Source organism: Macrosteles quadrilineatus, unplaced genomic scaffold (genome assembly GCF_028750875.1).
Source record: "Macrosteles quadrilineatus isolate MER2022 unplaced genomic scaffold, UCM_ALF_1.0 Scaffold_8__2_contigs__length_117827958, whole genome shotgun sequence".
NCBI lineage: Eukaryota > Metazoa > Arthropoda > Insecta > Hemiptera > Cicadellidae > Macrosteles > Macrosteles quadrilineatus.
In genome coordinates, this window is record NW_026542601.1 from 75,717,979 (window position 1) to 75,742,015 (window position 24,037).

Here is a 24,037-nt window from a genome sequence, read left to right on the forward strand (position 1 = left end):
GAGGTTGTAGACCCATCCAACTCGTTCATCGGGTGGTTGGATTATTTTCTCAGATTGGCTTCTAGGATTTGATATCGTGCTTGGTAATCCTGATGTTAATGTAGTCGTGCTCATCGTAGTTGAAGTCGATGTCGTTAAATGAAGTGGAGGTAAAGGTGGAAACTCCTCGTCTTTGGAGCTCTTGGTCGTCTCAGATGAGTCCTTTTCGTTTCCCATTTTTCTTTTCGTTCTTTTGTCAATTTCGTTCGTCCCTAAACGTTTAGGGTCCCTGTTCGGGCGCCAAAATTATGTGATGTACTTCGAGGTATGTCGTGTCGTTTTATCACTAATTACCAGGATCTGCTCAGTCGTTGCTGGGTTTCGTTCCAGGGGTCAGGAAAGAAAGGTTCGAAGGGTGGCTCAGATACCGGGCAATGTTTCAAATATTCTACAATAGGGCCACACTCATCATAGCCACCGGGAATGCTGGGTTTTCACTAGCAGTATATCGGTAAATCTAATGCTATGGATTTCTCTAGCAGGATATCGGTAAATCTAATGCTATGGATTTCTCTAGCAGGACGGGATCGTGCTTGGATTGCTCTAGCAGGACGGGATCGTGCTTGGATTGCTCTAGCGGGACGGGGTCGTGCTTGGATTGCTCTAGCAGGACGGGGTCGTGCTCGGATTGCTCTAGCAGGATGGGGGTTCGTGCTTGGATTGCTCTAGCAGGACGGGGTCGTGCTTGGATTGCTCTAGCAGGACGGGGTCGTGCTTGGATTGCTCTAGCAGGACGGGGTCGTGCTCGGATTGCTCTAGCAGGATGGGGGTTCGTGCTTGGATTGCTCTAGCAGGACTGGGTCGTGCTTGGATTTCTCTAGCAGGACGGGGTCGTGCTTGGATTGCTCTAGCAGGACGGGGTCGTGCTCGGATTGCTCTAGCAGGACTGGGTCGTGCTTGGATTGCTCTAGCAGGACGGGGTCGTGCTTGGATTGCTCTAGCAGGACGGGGTCGTGCTTGGATTGCTCTAGCGGGACGGGGTCGTGCTTGGATTGCTCTAGCAGGACTGGGTCGTGCTCGGATTGCTCTAGCAGGATGGGGGTTCGTGCTCGGATTGCTCTAGCAGGATGGGGGTTCGTGCTCGGATTGCTCTAGCAGGATGGGGGTTCGTGCTTGGATTTCTCTAGCAGGACGGGGACGTGCTTGGATTGCTCTAGCAGGACGGGGTCGTGCTCGGATTGCTCTAGCAGGATGGGGGTTCGTGCTTGGATTTCTCTAGCAGGACGGGGTCGTGCTTGGATTGCTCTAGCAGGACGGGGTCGTGCTCGGATTGCTCTAGCAGGACGGGGTCGTGCTTGGATTGCTCTAGCAGGACGGGGTCGTGCTTGGATTGCTCTAGCAGGACGGGGTCGTGCTTGGATTGCTCTAGCAGGACGGGGTCGTGCTTGGATTGCTCTAGCAGGACGGGGTCGTGCTTGGATTGCTCTAGCGGGACGGGGTCGTGCTTGGATTGCTCTAGCAGGACTGGGTCGTGCTCGGATTGCTCTAGCAGGACGGGGTCGTGCTTGGATTGCTCTAGCGGGATGGGGTCGTGCTTGGATTGCTCTAGCAGGACTGGGTCGTGCTCGGATTGCTCTAGCAGGATGGGCTAATCGTCGGATACTTACCAGTTCGTGAGTCGCTCTGGTCGATGTGTCCAGTTCGGCTGCTCCAGCTAGACTGACTTGTAGCCTGGTAGGGGCTCCGTATTTATGCGCTCCAGGTCGCGCATGCGCAGTAGGCCAGTTGGTCGTCAGTTGTATTCCAGCCGTCATCGAGGCCACATCGCTCCTGGTTTCTGCATCGTTGCAAAGGGGCTGTGGAAATACTTACCGGTTTTGAGGTTAGGTAGCGTCGTCGCTCTTCACCTCAACCCGGCCTGTCTGTACCTGTCCTCGTGGGCGACGCTGGGCTCTGTGGCGGGTGGTTTGGAGAACTTTTTGGGTCGTTGGTGTTTTGGAGGGGTGCTTAGGTTGGGGAAAGTTTCAGGTTGGTACAGGAAGGCGTCGTGAGTGTTCGGGGGAGCTTTATGAGCGACGTCGCCCTGGAATCGGCGACGCCGTGGTAGGTAAGGGACTCTTGGGGTTTCGGGTGATGGTTTCTGGCGTCGGGAATGTTGTACAATGAAGCGGGTGCGACGCAGCGGCCTAAACCGCGACGCCGGAGCGGGGAGTGGTATAGGTGATTACGGTAGGACTGATAAAGGATGTGGAACGTGTTTTTGGACATCGGGACCTTTTACAGGGGACGTAGGCATGTTAGAGACGACGTCGGGGTTGGAAAGGTATCAGGGGAAGTGTAGGTAACTGGTCCCTGAAGCGGACTTCTGGATTCGGTCGCGGAAACTTTCGGGAAGGATACCGGACGACGCTGAGGGTTTGGGGGCGACGCCGGTGGTGGAAAGGTATCAGGGAAAGGTTAGGTAACGGGTTCCTGAAGCGGACTTCTGGATTCGGTCGCGGAAACTTTCGGGAAGGATACCGGACGACGCTGAGGGTTTGGGGGCGACGCCGGTGGTGGAAAGGTATCAGGGAAAGGTTAGGTAACGGGTTCCTGAAGCGGACTTCTGGATTCGGTCGCGGAAACTTTCGGGAGGGATACCGGACGACGCTGAGGGTTTGGAGGCGACGCCGGTGGTGGAAAGGTATCAGGGGAAGGTTAGGTAACGGGTTCCTGAAGCGGACTTCTGGATTCGGTCGTGGAAACTTTCGGGAAGGATACCGGACGACGCTGAGGGTTTGAAGGCGACGCCGGTGTCGAAAAGGTATCAGGGAAGGCAAGTGAAACTCGTAGGTAGGTCGGGAAGGTAAATCGGGTACAGGGGTGAATGGGGTACGTTACAGTATAAACAAAAAAACATTAACTCTTGCAATGAAGTTTGCTTTCTTTCACTTAAAAAAAAATCTTCAATTAAAATAGAAGTACACTTACATACCTTTTAAGACATAAAATAATACAATATCTCTTTTTTTTCTTAACAAACTCAGTTATCAGTTTTACCTCACTTTCCTTGTGACTACTTTATTTGTATCCCTGTTTTAACTGAGATATATTTACTTTCTTCACCACTTCTAAATCTGAAATGCTCTGTATTAAAACAGTCACAGGATTAACAAAATACAAAATCTTAAATGGTCCCATAAATCTAAGGTCAAGTTTGTTTTGGTACTTATCTATCTTTTTAGATAGTTTCTTATTTTCTAAGTACACTTTCATACCAACCTTAAATGGATGCTTAACTCTATCATCAGAGTAACGTTGTCTATTTTTATTTATCTGTACAGATTTCTTTAAATTTTTGATTGCAATCTTTACCTTACTTCTAATCTCATCAAGTGTCAATTTTTCACTTACCAACTCATTTATGTTCCATAAATTGGACAAAGCATGGTTTGGTGGGTGATTAAACATAACTTTAAAAGCACTTGTTTTAATACTTTCATTGTATGCTGTAATAAATCCCTGCTGTAATAATAAAGTGCTGTAATAATCATTGTCCCACTCAGTCTGTTTGTCATAGTAATAGGCTTTTAATGTACTCTTCAAATTTCTTAAGTACCTCTCAGACCTATTTCCACTTGGCTTATATGGAACTAATTTGTGGTGAGCTATTCCATATTTAAAACAAAAATCTTTAAATTCATTACATCTGAAACAGCTACCATTGTCAGATACCAAATACTTACAGCTACTAAAATTCTTAAAAATATCATTGTCAATCATATTTACAACACTTGAACCTTTACTGTCTTTTAGTGGAATCAACCATGTATACTTTGATACATCATCAATTGCAATAAGAACATTGTTATTGCCCTTTTTTGACCTCACCAATGGACCAAAAATGTCTATATACAATTTTTCCATAGGTTGTGAAGCATGTGTAGCAATTAACTCACCTTCATATCTTCTTTGTACGGGTTTTGCCATTGTACATATCTCACATTTTCTTACTCTTTCCTTGATTAAGTTTATTAAGTCCGGTCGGTAAAAACTTTCACAAACTTTGTCTAGTGTTCGTTTAATACCTGGATGTCCACCTAGAACGCTTACATGAAAATAATTAAAAACCATATCCACCAACATTTTTGGTAAGTAAATTTTTGGCTTTGCTCTTTCATGATTCTTATACATTAAAACACCCTTACTTAAATAATATTTACAACTATTTACACCATTGTTTACAGATTCAATTATTTTTAGAACCTCGCTGTCATCCTGCTGATGTTCCTGAATTTTAGTAAAGGCTAAAGGAAACTGTTTGATAACATTCACATTACTAAAATCATCATTACAAGTTTCTTGCTTACCATTATACATCATTTTGACCTTTTGAGATTTTACCTTTTGATTTTTGTTAGTTTTACAGATTCCATTTAACTGTAATTGTTCTTCTCTCAACTCATGCATCCTAGATAAGCAATCAGCTACCTTATTATCAGTACCTTTCACATGTTGTACTTTAAATGGGAGATTTAATATTCTTTCCACCCACCTTCCAAGCCTACCTAACTTTCTAAAATGCCCTAACACCCAAGACAATGCACTATTATCAGTAATTAACAGAAAAGGTTGAATTTCTAAGTAACTATGAAATTTCTCAATACTTAAAATTACTGACAACGCTTCTTTTTCATATACTGACATACACCTTACAGCTTCTGTAAATTTTCTAGAATAATAGGCAATAGGCATTCTTTCATTGTTAACTTCTTGCAAAAGTACAGATCCCATACTAATTTCACTAGCATCACACATGAGTATGAAGGGTTTGTCAAAATTAGGTATTGTCAATACAGGAGGAGTGCTTATACATTCTTTAAGCTTTTCAAAACTGTCATTACATTCTTTACTCCACACAAACTTTGACTTCTTTTTCCTTAACTCATTTAAGGGGCTAGCTATTTTAGCATAATCTTTTACAAACTTTGCAAAATATGAAACCATGCCAATAAATCTACTCACTTGTTTTACATTTTGAGGAGCTTTAAACTCTCTTATTGCAACTGTTCTATCTGGATCGATTTTGATTGCATTCTTACTAATTTTGTGGCCTAAATAGCTGACCTCTTTACAAGCAAACTTAACTTTAGTAGGGTTCACAGTTAGATTATATTTACTTAGCCTATTGATTACCTCTTTCAAATGTGTAATGTGCTCTTCCAAAGAATTTGAATAAACAATAAGATCATCAACAAAGTTCATTACATACTTAAACTTGATGTCATGAAAGATTTTATTTAAATAAGCACTCAATAAGCCTGAACCACAATGCAAACCATAAGGTATTCTATTAAATTCATACTGTGCAAATGGCGTACAAAAGGCAGTAACATGTTTACTTTCTTCATTTAACTTAATTTGATGAAAGCTGTTACATAAATCCAGAACAGTAAAGTACTCAGCACCTTGTAAATAGTGATAGCTTTCTTGCAGATCCCCTATAGGATGGTTTACACGCTCAATATTTTTGAATTTAACTTTGAATAATTTATCACCATTCTATGCTTATCACTATTTGGCTTACTTACAGTAAAAGTAGGACTACTGTAATTTGATAAACTAGGTCTGATAATGTTTTGCCTTAACAAATCATCAATGATATCTTTTAAAATCTTCATCTTCGGTGGACTTAATGGATAAGGTCTTAAATTCACTGGTTCCTTATCTTTTAACTTTATAGAGTACTCAAAGTCCAGTGCTTCACCTATTTCATTAGTGAAAACTTTAGGGTAATTTTGTACAAGTTTTGCAATTTCATCCTTAACTTCTGTACAACCTACCATTATATTTTGATTTATGTTGCTACAAAAAACATTTACATAATTCAATAATGGCAACTTAACATTTGGTTTGTATTTAAAGTAACACTCACTGTTACTCAAATCAATTACCATACCAGTATTCCCAATGAAACTTGCCCCTAGAATGATATTCCAAGTTACATTCTTGCCTATTAAAAAGTTAACATACCAGGAAAAATTATACAATTTAATTTTTACAGTACAAGTTCCTAGAATGTCTATTGCTTCTTTTGTTGCTGTGTAACAATTGTTATTATTATTTGAGTCAATTGAAAAACTTTTAACACATTTGCTAGCCTTTAACTTGTTAAACATACTTTCATTCATAATGTTAACTGAGCTACCTGTATCAATAAGTACAATTTCTTTTACTTTAGAATTAAATATGACTTCTAACTTTGGTAATTGACACTTTAAACTACTTTTTTGCCATGCTTTGTAATTTAAATTATTTAATCTCCTCTTGACCTTGAAAAATTCTTTCTTCAATTTACTTTTTTCATCTAACTTCTTCTTATTATTAACTTTTACATTCTTGGGTTTGGGGAAGCAGGGAAAGATCCTCTCCCCCTTCCTATCACGTTTTTTGACTCTTGGTTGTTAAAATTGCTTCTCTGACCGCGAAAACAATTTTTAGCGATATACCCTATTCTGTTGCAGTTATAACATTTTCTTTGATCTTGTAAATTGTTTACAAAATGTCTCTTACTATTTACTGATTTTCTCTCAAAATCACTAAATTTAACATTTTGTACATGAATACACATTTTATCTATTTCTTCAAAATTTTTAGGGTCACCCATGAATACTAGTCTAGCCCTATCTTCCTGGTTTATACCTAACTTGATTATCTCAACTAGGTCTGATTCACTATAGTCTAAGTTTAAGACCTTAGCACTTTCCCTGATTTCCATTGCATACACTGATAAAGGCTCACCTATTTTTTGTGGTCTGTTAACTAGTTCACTCTTTAAATTTTCTCTAAGTCCTATCGGAACAAAATACCTTAACAACTCCTTATGAACAGTTTCAACATTTTTCTTAGTTGTTTTGAACTCTACCAGCTTAGCTAATAAAGGACCAGTAGAATACCCGGAACATATGTCTAATATTTCTTCATCTGAAAGCTCAGTTTCATTTTTCAACCGTAAGATATTTTTGAGAAAGTCTAACAACTCCCCTACATTAAGCCCATTTGTAATACGAAAGTTTTTTAAGTGTCTCTCTACAGGATTAGGCAACTTACAAAATTTGGGAGAGTTGTCTACTCTTGTATTACTATAATAGCGATCCTCTCCCTCGTTTCCCTGAACTAGGTTTGGCGCTTCCGGTTTTGTAGTTAAAACATTTAAGTCAAACACATCCTCTAAGTTTTCTTCCTCTATATGTGTTTCACTTATTCTTCTAATTAACTTTTCTTTAAGGCTAACATCAATTACTACATTACCCAGCTTACTTGACATATCTTCTACCATTTTTAGATACTTATTGCATAGCTCTTTAACTTCATTACCAACCCCACTGAGTTTTAGTAAAACTTTAAGTCTATTTACAAAATGTCCAAGCCTTGTTTCTAGCCTAGCAATGTCTACAACTCTTTTATTTGTATTACACTCTTCAAACAAGGTTTCTAAATCCGTAAACTTATATTTCAACACCTCTTCTTCTTCATTTATATCAATTTTACCTTCAAAATAAGAACCCTTGGGCTCAACATTAGTATTTACAACAAATCTTAACCTTTTTCTGAGAATATTTACAGTGTCTGTTTCTTTAACATTCTCCCCCCTCAATTTAAGTTCATAAATTAATTCATCCTTCAGAAGAAAATAAACTTTTAACCCCATTTTGAAGGAATTTACTTGATTCACTTTACTTTAAATCACAATTCACTTTAATATTATTTTCTTATTCCAACCATGTCTTCCTATTTCTAGCAGAGTAGCGCATTTTGTAACGAAACTTTAGTTTTAATTTAATTTCTTCCTAAATTTCTTGATTATAGTTTCATTACAATTAATTTTGTAAAATAGGTTTTGTGATTGGAAATAATATACTTCAAATTATTCACCATCATTCTTTAATTTAAATTGCTTTCAGTTACCAAAAGTCATGTGCCCAGTTTTCCTGGGCCGAAATTCACTAAAATATATTAAAAACTTCATCTTTTCTAAACAACATCACTGTGCAACACAATCTGACTTAAAGAGAGATTTAACATGCAAACCTAGTCTTTTATACTGGTCTGACTGCTTAACCTGATTGGTGGAATTGGACCAATCAGATTAGCTCTTAGTTCATCTTTACAAGCATGAAACAGCTCTAACATGTCTTATTTACTTCCTGCATAATTCTTTTCTTGTTTCAAACATATTTAAGAAAATCCTTCGACATAAATTATTAATCAAAAAGCACAATTTGTTTGTTTTTTATACTGAAAATAAAGAATAATTTTTTTTACAATTTAAAAATTGGTACAAGCAGGCTGTTATATAAGGATTGGAAATCTACTGATATAAGGGATACTCCCTTAGTAGATTTCAAATCCTTATTGTTATTGTTTTGTTTTATCTATGTTGTTAGATACTGGGAGTAGGGTGTGTTGACATACGTTTTAATGGACATCGTTTGGTTTCAGATACGGTGTTCCCGAATTTTGAAAATCGTGCGTTTGTATTGACAACTTTAATAGTCATGCGAAAACGCTTAATTACTCTAATTGATGGGGGTGCTGAGATCAACCTAATTTTTGTTTCAAATTCCACAGATCTATTTTGTTTTCACCATATAATCTTCGTGGGTTGGACTTGAATTTCGTTTATAATTTCCTTTTAGTCAAAACAGTGCATTTGCAGAAATTCGTTGGTTGCTTCCCTCAGTCTCAGATTTTGAGGACGACCTTCCTTCCTTAAGGTCCTCAAGCGTTTCTTTCATATTTTAGTGTATGAGATATCAAGCACAAACCATCGGCAATATCAATATCCTCTAACCTATCCGTCAGACCCTACTGCAAGCCTCTCGGCCTACTCGTTGTTTTCCTCATTACTTTGTCTAGAACCATGAGGACAATTATTGGTGATAGTAAGCATCCTTGTTTAACTCCTATTCCAATTTCAAATGGTTCCGATAGTTTTCCTTCATGGATTATTTGGCATCTGTAGTTCAGAATTCTCTGATGAGGTTGATGATTTTTGTAGGCACTCCGAACTCATGCAGTGCTTTCCAAATGGAATCCCTATAGAGTCAAAGGCATTTTCAAAATCCACGAAGTCCACATAGACCGATGACTGGTATTCTGAGCATTGCTCAACAATGATTCTTAGGGTGTTGATCATGCCGATTTTATTGTTAATGGACATTATTGTTACACCCTTTCATATGTTGTGAAAGAGATCATCTTTTCTTACTGCTACTTGAATCATAAGACTTTTATCACAAAAGCTATTTTTTATTTAGTTGCTACAATGAAACTTTGCCAGAAACGACACGTCAAACTCTAAAAACGACCCAAAAATATCGTAACGAGGTGAGATCATAAAAAATCCAAGTCACACAACACGTACGCCTACTGTGTTAAAAGTACGTTACAGCTTAAAAATATTACCACGGTTAATTACAGTAATTCATAAATATATTGAAATACTGAAAACAATAATGGATGTATAAGAAAATAAAATTAGTGCAAAGCTAGTATAAAATAATTTATTAATGTAGAACAATCAAGGAAGATGCGACGAAGCGGCAAAATGGTAGAAGTTCTTTGTTTTCTTCAATCTAGTAACAACCCTATTATGCTCAGCAACAATTTGAGAAAATAGGTTTGTGTATTTTTAGACACTTTAGTTGAAATTGTAATTTTAATACACATAGGCTAGCTTTCACAATACATATTTCAATAGATGATTTTTCACCTGATGAAATCGCAAATTTGCGTTTTATGAACTTACATACATCTTGAAACTCTAGTTTATTTCCATTAAAATAAAAGGACTATAATAACTGTGATTAAATAACTTTAAAGATGCGATTAACAAGTAATTACTGCTCCCCTTAATATAAATAATCATTGAAATTCGATGCAAAAATTTTGCAAAAAATTTTAAAATTTTGCTGCATTAAAATTTATTTCCCTTTCAATATGGATGTTTTCGGATATAATAATATATCGAAAGTATTATGATCGCCAAAGTATATACAATAAATATTCAATATCAATTCTATGCCATGTTCAATATTAATTAGAGAGAAACTGTTTAGCAGTTTACAAGACTAAGTTGCAAGTTTCTATTTATTAGCTTATTACAAGTTTCCTCCACTAAAACTTTGTAACATCATCGATGGTGGCGCCCCTAGCGATTTCTCGTTAACCTGAGATTTTCTTTTCTATACATGTTCTCGAAACTTTTAAAAATCACCTCACAATTATCCATTTAATTCAGTGGTTCGGGTTGCTTGCGATGTTAGTTTTTCAATTATTGAAATTAATGTCAAAGTGAACAATCCAGTAAGTATTTTTCTTGCAAAAGCACAATTACTGTCTTTGTGTAGTGCCGGGCTTGGACTTTCTATACCTTTGATAGTGTAAATCTAAATTTACTTTAGAAAAGTTGAGAGGTATTGGGCTTCTATATTGTGTTATTGATTGACTGGGCCATCTTAAAGAAATGGTAAAAAAGGTTGAGACTGACGAAACATTATCTGACTAAAAGTTTCTTAAGGTGTGCCTCAAGGGTCGATGCTTGGGCCAACTATTTTTTCTAAACATTAATGACTTAAACTCAGATCTCAATCAACGAAAATATCAAATTTAGATTATTTTATCATAACCTACAGATCTTCACACTTTTTAGCGAATTTCCCTATAGGGAAGTAGCTATTACCGTAGGTGGCACGGTAAGACCTAGACCCGGGACCGATTTACTTTTTCATTTTGATGTCCCCAGAGGCCAAAAACACTATTCGTTCAAATTTTTATATATGTATATATATATATATATATCTTCTAATATATAAAATTCTCGTGTCACAGTGTTTGTCTGCAAACTCCTCCGGAACGACTTCACCGATCGTTATGAAATTTGGTGTGTAAATTCTGTAGGTATGCGAATCGGACGTAAACTATTTCCCGTTTCGAAATTCTTAAAAGGGCTTCGCCCCAGTGGCTCTGGAGTTTCCCATGTTAACCTTATGAGAAATGGAATTAATGAATCTTAACAGCTGTTTCAATTAAAAAGTTGGTTCTGTTCTATTATGTTCAATAGCATTAAAGTTACAAGGATTACCAACAGGGTGCAGCACTATTATTTCTTTTACATTTATGACAACAGCTAATTTGCAACCAAAAGGTGAGTGAGCGTAGCGAACGAACTTCAACCTGGAGGCGAGTTAGCGTAGCGAACGAGCTCCAACCTAAAGGCAAGTGAGCGCAGCGAACGAGCTCCAACCCAAAGGTGAGTGAGCGTAGCGAACGAACTTCAACCAGGACGTGATTGAGCGATGCGAACGAGATCATCTTGAAAATTAAACGTAACGGTACTTTCTTTCCATCGGTCTGTCTTAGGGGAAACCTATAACTTAGGCGATACGAAGTTCGCCGGGACAGCTAGTATATATATATATATACGTCCGTGAACGCGATAACTTGAGTAATTTTTGTCCGATTTTGATGAAATTTGGTTTAAAGGTGTAAAGCGGGATAAACTTGAATGAGTTCGCGAACCAGCATGATCGGACCATGGGAACGGGGCTTTACGGGGGGTTTTATGGGGTAAAAATTGGTTTTTCTCACTTTTGACCCTCAAAACACAAAATTTCCCAATTTCTCTTTAGACCTTTTTAAAGAGCTTAAAAAACAAATAATTTAGTATATGAAAGTACTTTTGTTCTATTATTAGTAACGGAGAAAATTAAAAAAATTGTAAATTTAAAATTCCCATGTTATTCTTATGGAGAATATTGTCAAATGTTGTAGTTTGCTTGTTTATGAATATATTTTGATCAAACTTGGCAAATTTATTTATTTTCTACTAAGCTATCAATATTTTACTCAAAAACACACTTTATTAGTTTCCTTGTAGCAGCAAACCTAGGTACTCGTTAAACCTAATGTTATTAAAATATATTTAACTGAAAATCAATTCAGACAAATGGAAATTCGCTTAGTCGGCAGGTTTGCTGTGGCGGGGGTATTTGTTCTTACACACGAAAATCTAAAGAATTATTCAATTAGATTTAACAGTTATACGAATCCGCAAGAAAAAATACTGTGTATTATCAAAACCCGAGCAAATTTGACAGGAATAAACTTGCGGATAAAATCTCCTTACTTCTAGTTCTGGTCGTCGTGATTACTCCCCAAAATAAAAACGAAAAGGTAAAGGCGAAAACAACGTATGGCGCAATAGTCGCATTCACTATATTCTTGTAAAAATTAATCTTTACACTACTATTAACAAACAAAGTAAAGACTTGTAACACTTTCATTACGGTATACAATTTTATTATTTCGTGTAAGTTTATTTTAGATGTATAATAATAATATATTAAGTATGGACTCAATCAATTAAATATTTATCTGAATCGTACAAAATATTTGCCGTGTTTCATATTTCGTGTTCATGTAGACGTCAGCTGGATCAGCGACCAGGGCGCAACATTTAATTCATTTTACCTGGGATTTTAAAGCCTGTTCAAATCAGTGCTTACAATACATGTTTGGACCAATGAGGTTCAAGGATTGAGAGAGAAGAAGTAAAAGTGAAATGCTTCTAACATTGACTTATCAGCTGTTTAGGCACTTAATCTATAAGTATAAAAGAGGATGTTTGTATATATATATATATTTGGCAGTGATAAACTCAGACACCGCTGAACCGATTGCCACGAAACTTGGTACATACGTGTAGAATTTCATGGAATAGGTTTATACACCATCAATTTCGTGATCCGTCCAATCGGCTCCGCCCCAGTGGCTCTGGAGTTTCCCATGTTAACCTTATGAGAAATGGAATTAATGAATCTTAACAGCTGTTTCAATTAAACAAGTTGGTTCTGTTCTATGATGTTCAATAGCATTAAAGTTACAAGGATTACCAACAGGGTGCAGCACTATTATTTCTTTTACATTTATGACAACAGCTAATTTGCAACCAAAAGGTGAGTGAGTATAGCGAACGAACTTCAACCTGGAGGCGAGTTAGCGTAGTGAACGAGCTAACCTGAAGGTGAGTGAGCGTAGCGAACGTGCTCCAACCTAAAGGTGAGTGAGCGTAGCGAACGAACTTCAACCAGGACGTGATTGAGCTGAATAGAAAGACCAAAAATATTGTCTACCCACTAGCATTAATATAAGAGCAATAATAAAGAATCGGTTATCCTTTGTACCATATGTGTTTCATTAGTTGTCGTACGCATTTTAATTTAGTTATAAGAACTTCATATACAATAAGACAATTAAACGTTACGGTACTTAAATTATAAATAGTCAAAGGCAAGACAACGTCTGCCGGGTTCAGGTTGGGACTAAGGAGTCGTTGCATCACAATCGGCAATGAGAGGTTATAAAAGAAAACATAACCTCTAGACGTTATTAGTGATGGTTAGTAATTAAAACAAAATGGTCGTAGGTAAAGTAGTGTACGCAACTCGCGTAATTAGTCTTTAAGGCACTCCTAGACGTTTTATAGCCACTCACCAAGGCCCGTACCTTAAATCTTCTACTCATTTCTTACTATCTTTACGCGTTCCGTAAACTACTATTAAAACATTTCAATATGTATAACATTTTTTAGCTTGAAGATTTCAAATGCACAAATCATTGTAGTTCAAAAACAGTACTTTCAGATACATTTATACCAGTACTAAGTAAGGCCAATGTAGATAATGGTAGTTTATGACCTACATGACAACCAACGTCACATTTTTATTTCAGAGAGAGGAGTTGGGATAAAGGAAGGAGCCGGATTCAGAGTGGTTGAAAGGACAAACGGAATTTTTAAACAAGTAGAGACCTCAGAGAACTACACGATCCAGAATATAAATTCATAATGTGATCTTTAAATCCGCTTGATACTGAAACTATATTGCCACAGATTCCGGATTCAACAAAAAATAAGTTCTTTTGTGGTGCATACTGAAGTTACTACACTAGCTTATACTCGCAAAATGTTCTACTACAAATACTCGTGTCCCTTTACTTTGTAGTTTATTTTGTTTAGAAAAACATAAACAAGTCCTTATATTTTCTTTATTAGCTAAGTTTGCTTTATATTTTCATTGAAATACTATGTTTAAAACTAGTTTATTTTCTATTAGTTTGTTTTTTGTATTGTTTTTTCTGCTACAATAGTACGTTTTATAAATTGCATATATACTGTATTTTAACAGGTATCTAAGCCTGATTTTCCTCCTCCTATATATTATTAATAGGCAAGCAAGTAAAAACAAAATACCCCCGCCGCAGCAAACCTGACGACTAAGCGAATTTCCATTTGTCTGAATTGATTTTTAGTTAAATATATTTTAATAACATTAGGTTTAACGAGTACCTAGGTTTGCTGCTACAAGGAAACTAATAAAGTGTGTTTTTGAGTAAAATATTGATAGCTTAGTACAAAATAAATAAATTTGCCAAGTTTGATCAAAATATATCCACAAACAAGCAAACTACAACATTTGACAATATTTTCCATAAGAATAACATGGGAATTTTAAATTTACAATTTTTTTAATTTTCTCCGTTACTAATAATCGAACAAAAATACTTTTATATACTAAATTATTTGTTTTTTTAAGCTCTTTAATAAGGTCTAAAGAGAAATCGGGAAATTTTGTGTTTTGAGGGTCAAAAGTGAGAAAAACCAATTTTTACCCCATAAAATCCCCCGTAAAGCCCCGTTCCCATGGTCCGATCGTGCTGGTTCGCGAACTCATTCTAGTTCATCCCGCTTTACACCTTTAAACCAAATTTCATCAAAATCGGCCAAAAAAACTCAAGTTATCGCGTTCACGGACGTATATATATATATTATGTCTATATATATATATATATATATATATACATATATAAAAATTTGAACGAATGGTGTTTTTGGCCTCTGGGGACATCAAAATGAAAAAGTAAATCGGTCCCGGGTCTAGGTCTTACCGTGCCACCTACGGTAATAGCTACTTCCCTATAGGGAAATTCGCTAAAATGAATTAAAAAAAAACTTACATGGGTATATAGTGTTCCATGACGAAATAACATCAATATATAAACAGAAATCAAAACAAATGGAAGATATTCCAATTATTTACAGAGTGGGGTAATAATAGAGAAGTCTGTACGTTACATATTTTTTTGTTCGAGTTTTCCACCACTGGGCGACCTCTAGTGCTATATATTAATTCAAAAAATGAATTTAAAATAAAAAATTGCCTTTTAGGTTGTCATTCTGGTTACGAAATAACAACGAAATATAAAGAGAAGATTAAAATTAAATAGAAGAAATTCCAATCACATGTCTTATTTACAGCGCGGGTTGTACATCTGTCTGTGCATATTGTTGGTCGGGTTTTCGTTCACTGGACGACCCAAAGGAGGAGGTTATGAAGGGCAGAACAAAATAGTCCTTATTATAATCATATGGAGAGTTGATAACTGCAAAAGGACAGAGTTAATAATCAGATTAAATATACCTCAATAAACATAAACACTAAATTTTATATACCAGTTATTTAAATAATTAAGAATGTTTATACAATACTATTCTAATGAAAAATGTTCTATATTTTAAATATCTTATAAAAAAAAACATAATGAAATTTACATAATTAGGCTATATTTTAGATAGGAAAATCATTTTGGTAATTATGCATAATATTGTTGATTGGTCAATCAAATCCATAAAAGCAAAATTCCTGAGTCAAAATGTCTTCCAATTCAGCGGTGTTATAAAGTTGACTAAAACCATTGATTCGTGGTAGCGTAAATAACAGTTAATTGTAGAACTTTGCACTAGCCACAAATTACAAATATCTCCTTATTGGTTGTACCAAAAAGGTATTATGCAATTAAAATACAAAGAAAACACCGATAGCTAAAAATTTAACCTTGGCAAAGTAACCAATAGCTACGTATAACTCATTACTTAACTTCGCCGTGATATTGGGGTCAGTTAGGTTCGGTCTAGATATTGTAATAATATCCATTAGAGGGATCAATCTCCATCTATCAGGACGGAGACCCTTTTAAGTCATTTCCCGGGGGAGGGAATTATGGGAAGGAGGGAATTATAGGAGGGAGGGTAGTGAAAGTTCTTTGTCTTAGATTAAACTCTTTAGTTATAACCGAATTAACTACCTTGTTTGTTACTAAAGACTATATTTCTTCGGCCGTAGAACGATTGGCACACATTTTTAGCCGATTTGGAATAGCACGACTGGCACAATCATTAGAGGGGATTAAGAAGGGTCAACCTGTAAGGTTCGGAAAGGCACGATTGGCACAACAGACCGGTAAGGAAGTAGCAGCCAGGTAGCCAGAATGCGGGAAAATGGATATTGTTTTGTCCCCACAAATTTCCTGCTGTGGTGCTTATTAAAGTAAGGAAGGTGTAAGTTTGCACGACAAATCTGCAGCTACGGTCACTGCGCTAGCTGGATCCAAATAAAACGACACTAACGTAACCTAACCTAACCTATATTAACCTAACCTAACCTAACTTAACCTAACTTAACCTAACCTAACCTAACCTAACCTAACCTAACTTAACCTAACCTAACCTAACTTAACCTAACCTAACCTAACCTAACTTAACCTAACCTAACCTAACTTAACCTTTGAAAATACGCGATATTACCGACAAATGACTGTAGTAGCAGAGTTGACGGGGAATTTTAAACTTCCTGTTTTCCCTCGTTTGATGGCGTCTACCTGGTCGAGTGGTTGTGCCAATCGTGCCTTTTCCAAGCAGGCGAGTTGACCCTACTTATTCCGCTCAAATGATTGTGCCAATACTGCCATGGGCAGAAGATCCAAAAATGTGTGCCAATCGTCCCGTTCCCATTTCTTCATGATCATGATTCTTGTGTATTAAGAATGATATTTAGGTAAATGTGTAACACTGAAACAGTCCAACGTACATCGAATAGTAAAATATAAATTACTTAATATACCATGTTTGTCTTGTATGGTTTTTGTATCCAAAAATAAAATTGTTATCTCTTGATAAATGGAGGTTTTAAGTAAAATTTAGCACTACATAGACTGATTATTTTAATAAGCAAGCTAATGTAATATTTAGGTTTACCTATAGGTCATTACATTGAGAGGTTTACAGATTAAGTACCTTATTTTCGTGTATGAATATTAAGTCAAAGTTACAAGTTTTCAACCCTACGAAACACAGTCTAGTGTTAAAATTTACGTTAAAATTGGGTTTCAATATACCTCTGTTTGTCTTTGTCTTCAAATTCATAGTCAACTAACTGAAAACAATCACTGTACAGGTTGGTAGTAGAATATGCATCGACTCTAGTGAATACATTTGTTATGATATTCAACTTGACATATCAATACCGTAGACCGATTGATCCTATGTCAACGAGCTCAAATACTTCATCAAAGTCTAGTTTGAATGCAATCCTACTTCGGTTCAATGATTGAAAAGCTTAATTCTTTTTAATGAAATCACATTTTGACAGACACGATGGCATTTCCAATACTTCTCTTTGATAGACGAACTCAGTGTAACACTAATTGATGCAAATTCCTTCCATTTGTGTAACTATGTGTATTAGTTTGGCTTTTGAGCATGGTTTGTTCTGATAATCAAATATCTAGATTCAACTTTGATCGACAATGTTATTTATGTAGGATTTTTTTTAGCGTAACCTGCAAAAGTACTGTGAGTCACTTTTTTTACGATAAAGCAAGCTTATATGGTGGTAACCCTGGTTTCTTTACTTCATTGCCAACCAGCTGATTTGCATTGTTGCATGGTTATTTAAGAAATTTAGTGTCATTGGGTATTCATAATTTAGTTAATTTATAATACTCAACACGGTGTTTTCTTAAGCTCTAAAAGTAGATGTGTATCGTAGAGGAATACGTTAAAAGTGAATCATTGGTTTTATATCAAGAAAGATTTGGAATTAAGTTTTTAGGTGTGATTCATGTACCTAATAAATGGACTGTAAATTGGTCAATTAAAGGAAACCAGATTTGTAGAAACAAAAAACGTTGACCTACATCACACACTATTTGAGCTTGCTAAAACACCATGAATAATAAGACATAAATAATGTCTTATTTAACATAAATTTCCAATCGCATAAATCTCATAGGTTTTATTTTAATCATAAAATTGATCATGATTTAAAATACATTTATGAATTAAGTTATTACATGATTTATGAAGTAATTTTATTTGTGGATATAAATGCACGTCTGTTGTATTATTGACTAAATGACTCTATTGCACTCTCACGGGAAGCTCATGGATTACTAACGTTAATTATCTAAATTATAATTAATTGATCTGATCTGTTAATACCACCCTTTATCAAACAGTGGCGTTGGGATAAAAGTTTAACCAATTCCACGAAGTTATTGTTAATTTTTCATCATTATGTTTGGTTATTAATAAAAATAATGTTACCGGGACTTAAATAATATAATTATAAACTTTTCGTGAAGATGGAAATGTTATTGCGTCATTGCACATTGCGTTATTGCGCTTTGCAATGTTATTAGGGTTCAGAAGTTCAAAAATATGCTCTGCCATTAGGTTACCAATGTATTTAACAACATTAGATTGTTCAAGGTCTCAACAATTACGAAAATTTTAATTTTGAAGAACAAATTGTATTATAATGTCTCAAAGAATAGATTTTACCTTAGATTACAAATTATACTCCTCAAGACCGATTACAAAGAAATCCGTACCAAGTTTCTGGTGACACCAAACAATTTACTCAACTACAACCATGTTTCAAGTATTGAAGCCGGAATTTCATTAATATCTGTCAGCTCATTTCCAATAAATAACAAGGTTTTCCTCTCATATTGCAGCGCCCTCCACTGTTGATCGATATGGCTATATTGGTGAAGTATATTGCCATTTTTGAACTTTTGGTGTTTAGGGGGAGAAGCGTGGTAGTCGATTATGCGCAGACCAAGATATTGTAAAGGTCCTATCATACAAAATACCACTTCCAATTTCTTAAAGAATCATATGACAAACCAAAATAAAGCTTAGTGAGAGTAGATTTGTCAAAAATTATTAGTAAGGACGAATTTATAAAGGGCTCTGCCCCACAGGCCGATTTCCAAAGGGCTACGTCTGACATGCTTCCAAATAAATTATTTAGTTTAATTATTTAATAAAACAGGTGGTCAATGAAATTAACTTGTTTTTGTTTATTTACTCGAAAAATATGTTTCTGATGCTTTATTTAAATTGAGGAAATGTGTGCGTTATTTAGTTAGAGGGTTATGTTTGGCTAAAGGAAGATTATATAAGTTTTGTAGTGTATTGAAATGGTATTGTTCACCGTTTTGTGAATTTATATAATAAGCTCCGTGTTAAAAATTAAACAATTGTGGTAAAACATCTCACTCATGAAGCATGAATATTAAGTAAATTGATGGTATTGCTACACTAAGGTATGTCATCACATTCTTTTGGACATATTGATATCAAAAGTAGGGGTTTAAAAGTAAGTAGGTTTACACTTTTAAATCAGTTTATCTTTTCAAATTAAATCATAGAGTTGCTGTATTTTAAAACACACATCAGTACCACTTATACACTGCAATGGCTGTCTAGGTCACATTTTCTTCCCATTGCAAAGCACAGGGTATATCAGCTTGTACAGTCATAGTTCCAGAGCTAAGGATTTATAGTCAATGATGTTACACTGAGTTCGTCTATCAAAGAGAAGTATTGGAAATGCCAGTGTCTGTCAAAATGTGATTTCATTAAAAAGAAATAAGCTTTTCAATCATTGAACCGAAGTAGGATTGCATTCAAGCTAGGCTTTGATGAGGTATTTGAGCTCGTTGACATAGGATCAATCGGTCTACGTTATTGATATGTCAAGTTGAATATAACAAATGTATTCACTAGAGTCGATGCATATTCTACCACCATGTACAGTGATTGTTTTCAGTTAGTTGACGATGAATTTGAATTGTTTTTGACAACATTTATGAAAGTCTACCCCTATCTATGATCTTACTTGAATTTGAGGTAAGTACAATAGTCTAAAACTGTGGGTCCTATTGACTTGGTTTGGTTATTCTAGGTATTGTAGCCTAGTCACCATTTTTGGAATGGTTACGTAGATGAAATTTACGAAAACAAATGTATGTGGCTAACTCATTGTATACACTATATAATTTAAAGTTTTTTTATAAATTAAAACCCCAAATCATTGAAAATTTATAAAACGCTTTTGTGTTTGTGTTAAAATGCAATTTAATTAATCTAATTATTGCATTTCTGTTATTTTCAGGAGTTAAATACAATGTGGTACTAGTAGTATGTGTACTTTATGTAGTGCTAAGGGTTTATGAAGCTAATTGCATATAGGCCTACTGTGTAGTTTTAGAATTGGTATAATTAACGTTTTAAACGTACTCCTAAAATAGTTACTATTAAATTAAATTTATGTCTGGATCAAATGAATAAGTAATAATCAGAAATGCATATTCCATATTCATATTCCATTGTAAAATGTGTTTTGAAAAACATCCTTTGATGACAGTTATTTCACAAAACAAATCTCACTGGAAACAATACAGCGTTTGTGATTGCAAGCTGAGAGTAATAATGATAAATTTAGAAGTGTCATAAAATGTTTCATATACTGAACTCAATTTTGTGTACTGAAAATACGTTTTATATTAAGCAATTTACGTTCGATTTATGGAATATCAAGGCAGGATTATTAGCAAATTTCACAAACCATTGAACTCAAAGTGTGCTTGGAACGGGAAAATGTCAACCATTAGTTTGTATGACAGGTCTGTTAGGTTGTGAGTGACTTCCCCACTACCAACAAAAGGAGGAGGTTCATAATTTGTTTGAGGCAATGTTTTTTTTTCGTTTAAATGATCGTGTTTGCTATGTGTGTTTGACTTCAACGACGCTATTTGAGCCGAGATTTCGTGTCTGACGATGGAATTGCGATGCCAAAACGGCCACAACCAACGCAGTTGCACCATTTGACGAAGGCAAAGCCAGTTTTTAGTAAAAATAGTAAGTCAAATAATTGTCGCAGAAAAGTAAATATTTTAAACATATTCGATTCCCTCATTCCCCCCTTTTTTTTTTAGTTGAGAACAGCTGTACATAAAAATTCTTATGCACTCTTAAGAATAATTGTCCTTTTATAGATGGTAATTCAGATCCAAAAACCATTTTTGGCCAGGATTATTTATTTATAATATTTTTTTATGTTTATAAATCTTTCTAATAATTGTGTCTTTACAAACCATAGCCTAGTAAATTTTCCAATTCCTGGTCAAATGTTCACGCAAAACTGTGTTTCGACTATAACGGAAGTATTTAACTAGTGGTATACCTAAAATAATAAATTGGCTTGAAAATTATTATGATCGAATTTGTATTAAACTGATTGTCTAATATTTTATGCATCAACAAACACATATAAATTCAGACTTATGAATAAATTATATATATGCAACTAGATTAATAATTGGGGGGAAATACTTAAATTAAACAAATTAAAAATTATGGAAATAATATCTTAAATACATATATGCATTTTATATTCATTAATTATTCTCAAAATCAAAGCAAATTAACTTCGGTTTAAATTTAATTCCTCTCCTCTTATGAATACGGCTAAAAATATCAAACATTCCCAGAATACGTTGGATTAAAAAGCATTAAATTCAAATCGATTATATATATATGCTGGAACTGTAGCTTCAGGTGTTCCGATTATTATTTAACGTTGATAGCTAGCTGGAGGCTAAACCCAGCTTTGTGTGGAGAGCCTTTGTGTGTGCTTGGGTCAATAATGACTCACGCTTCAAACTACATATACATTTGTATTTATTGCAAATGAAAGGAGGACTTAAAATCTTTTTATTGATTAAAAATAAAAAATCGCGCGTGTATCTATGCTCTAGACTCTAGGTGGTGTTTGCAGAGTCGTCCACAATATTGAGTGGAGTTATCTGGACATTATTTTATTTTGTCATTGACCCTCACCATCAAGCTTCATTATTGTTTTCTACAATTTTAAATTGAGACAATATTTGTGTGGAAATAATTGTTATTGGAGTGATTACAATAGTTATAAATAGTTTCCAGAGAAGAGAAGTAAAAAAAACACAGTAGTATGTCATTTAAGAGGCATTCTAAGCTTAAAACCTCAGGGATGCTGTATCTACTTTTTCTCTAACCAAATGATACAGTTCCAACTAAGAATAGCATAAAATCCTAAACAGATTCGGTTTCTATCATTTTGGTTACTGATACAAGATTAACTTTGTGCGATGGTAAGTGTATAAAAGGAAACACCAACGTTATAGCATTGATTGGACGATTAATTTTGATGAATATGAGCATTTTAAACAAAAACTGTTATATTTAACGTTGATTATCGACTTTTATATGAGTCCAGACCGTGTTTTTTTTATTGCTCATCAGTCGTTCCATTGGAAATCCTGGGTTGAAAATAGCCCATATACGAGGCTCTATCAACGACAAAACCTACTTTATAAAACCTATAAAATGTTCCGTCATAACCTACTTTATATTTTTAATTGTTTGCATTAAGCTTGTAGCTTGCAGGTGGCACATTTTACAACCTTAGCCCAGCATATGGGGGACATAAAGGTTCAAACGGTTTATGAAAAATCTAAAAATATTTTTAATTTTGAATTTTATATAGTTAATTTGAATGTTTTCTGGTAGATAGTTCAGCTGAAAGATACAATTTAGTAATCACGAAATTTAGAATCATGCGAGTGTTTGAATTTAATTCTTTCATTCGTATATCATTCTAATATATTTTTAAAACAAATTATAAAAAGGTGGTATTTAATTCCAAATCATTCATTTAAAAAATAATCATTCTTAAGTACCATATTATCCGAACCATTAATTTAATGGTAATGATGGGCGTAATCCTTGTTGTTGGTCTCGTGGATTTATTTGCACATGAACAGACTAAATCTAACGTTACTACTGTAGGATGAAAGCTGGGATCGACTTATGATGGTCACCACTGAATAAATCATACAGCTAGCTTGTGATTTACCTAGTAAGAATTACATCCTTATATATAATACGTGAAGGCAATTTCTACGAAACACTACTCCTCCGTTAATAATGGACGGATAAAAAAATGATGTGTCAAAATTAAGTTTTTTTTTGTGTAGACCAATTCCTTTTACCAATTCCTGTAAAAGTCCTCGGGCTTTGCCCCACAGGCCATCAAAATCCCAATGTATTTCTTATGGAGAAAACTTACTAACCCAGCTGATTAATAAATCTTACTTCAGTAGTGGAATTTGTCGAGTGTCAAGATATTTTGCGTCGGTCATGTGTACAATATGTTAGTTGAAAACAAACAAACAACACGTAAGCAAGTATTGAGTTAGATACAAATAAATATCAGAATTAAATAAAATTTTCCTTGGTTGAATAAAATGCCACGAGCAGTAATAGTAAGTTTTGAAAACCGTAGAAGATGAAGTACGTGATTAGTGCGTGATCTTCAACCAGAGTTTGCATTGGACGAGATAGTGAAGATCATCATATCTTCTCTGCGTTCTCTCCCCGTGGCGGTACGGGCAGAACAACTAGTAACCATCTACTGGGTGAGTTTCTACTAAGTGCGTTAATATTTACCAGTTATCCTACTCACTAAAAGGAACAAAAAATGTCAAACAAAATTTTCCAACCCCATCCGTTAAAGCTGTAATGGCTAATTATGTGTATTTTTGAAATTACCTGTAGTAGCTTAACTAAAAATAGCATAGAAATCAAACCAATCCACCTACAGCATTATAATCTACACCAATGAAAAGAGCGTTAAATTTCCTACGAAATGATAACAACGCCTTTAACATACAACAATATCTTTACTCTTTTTTGTTGTAAAGAAATTCCTAAATTTGATATTTTTATGCTCAAAAAATGGGGAAAACCCAATTTTTACCCCATAAAACCCCCCATAAACCCTTCTTTCCA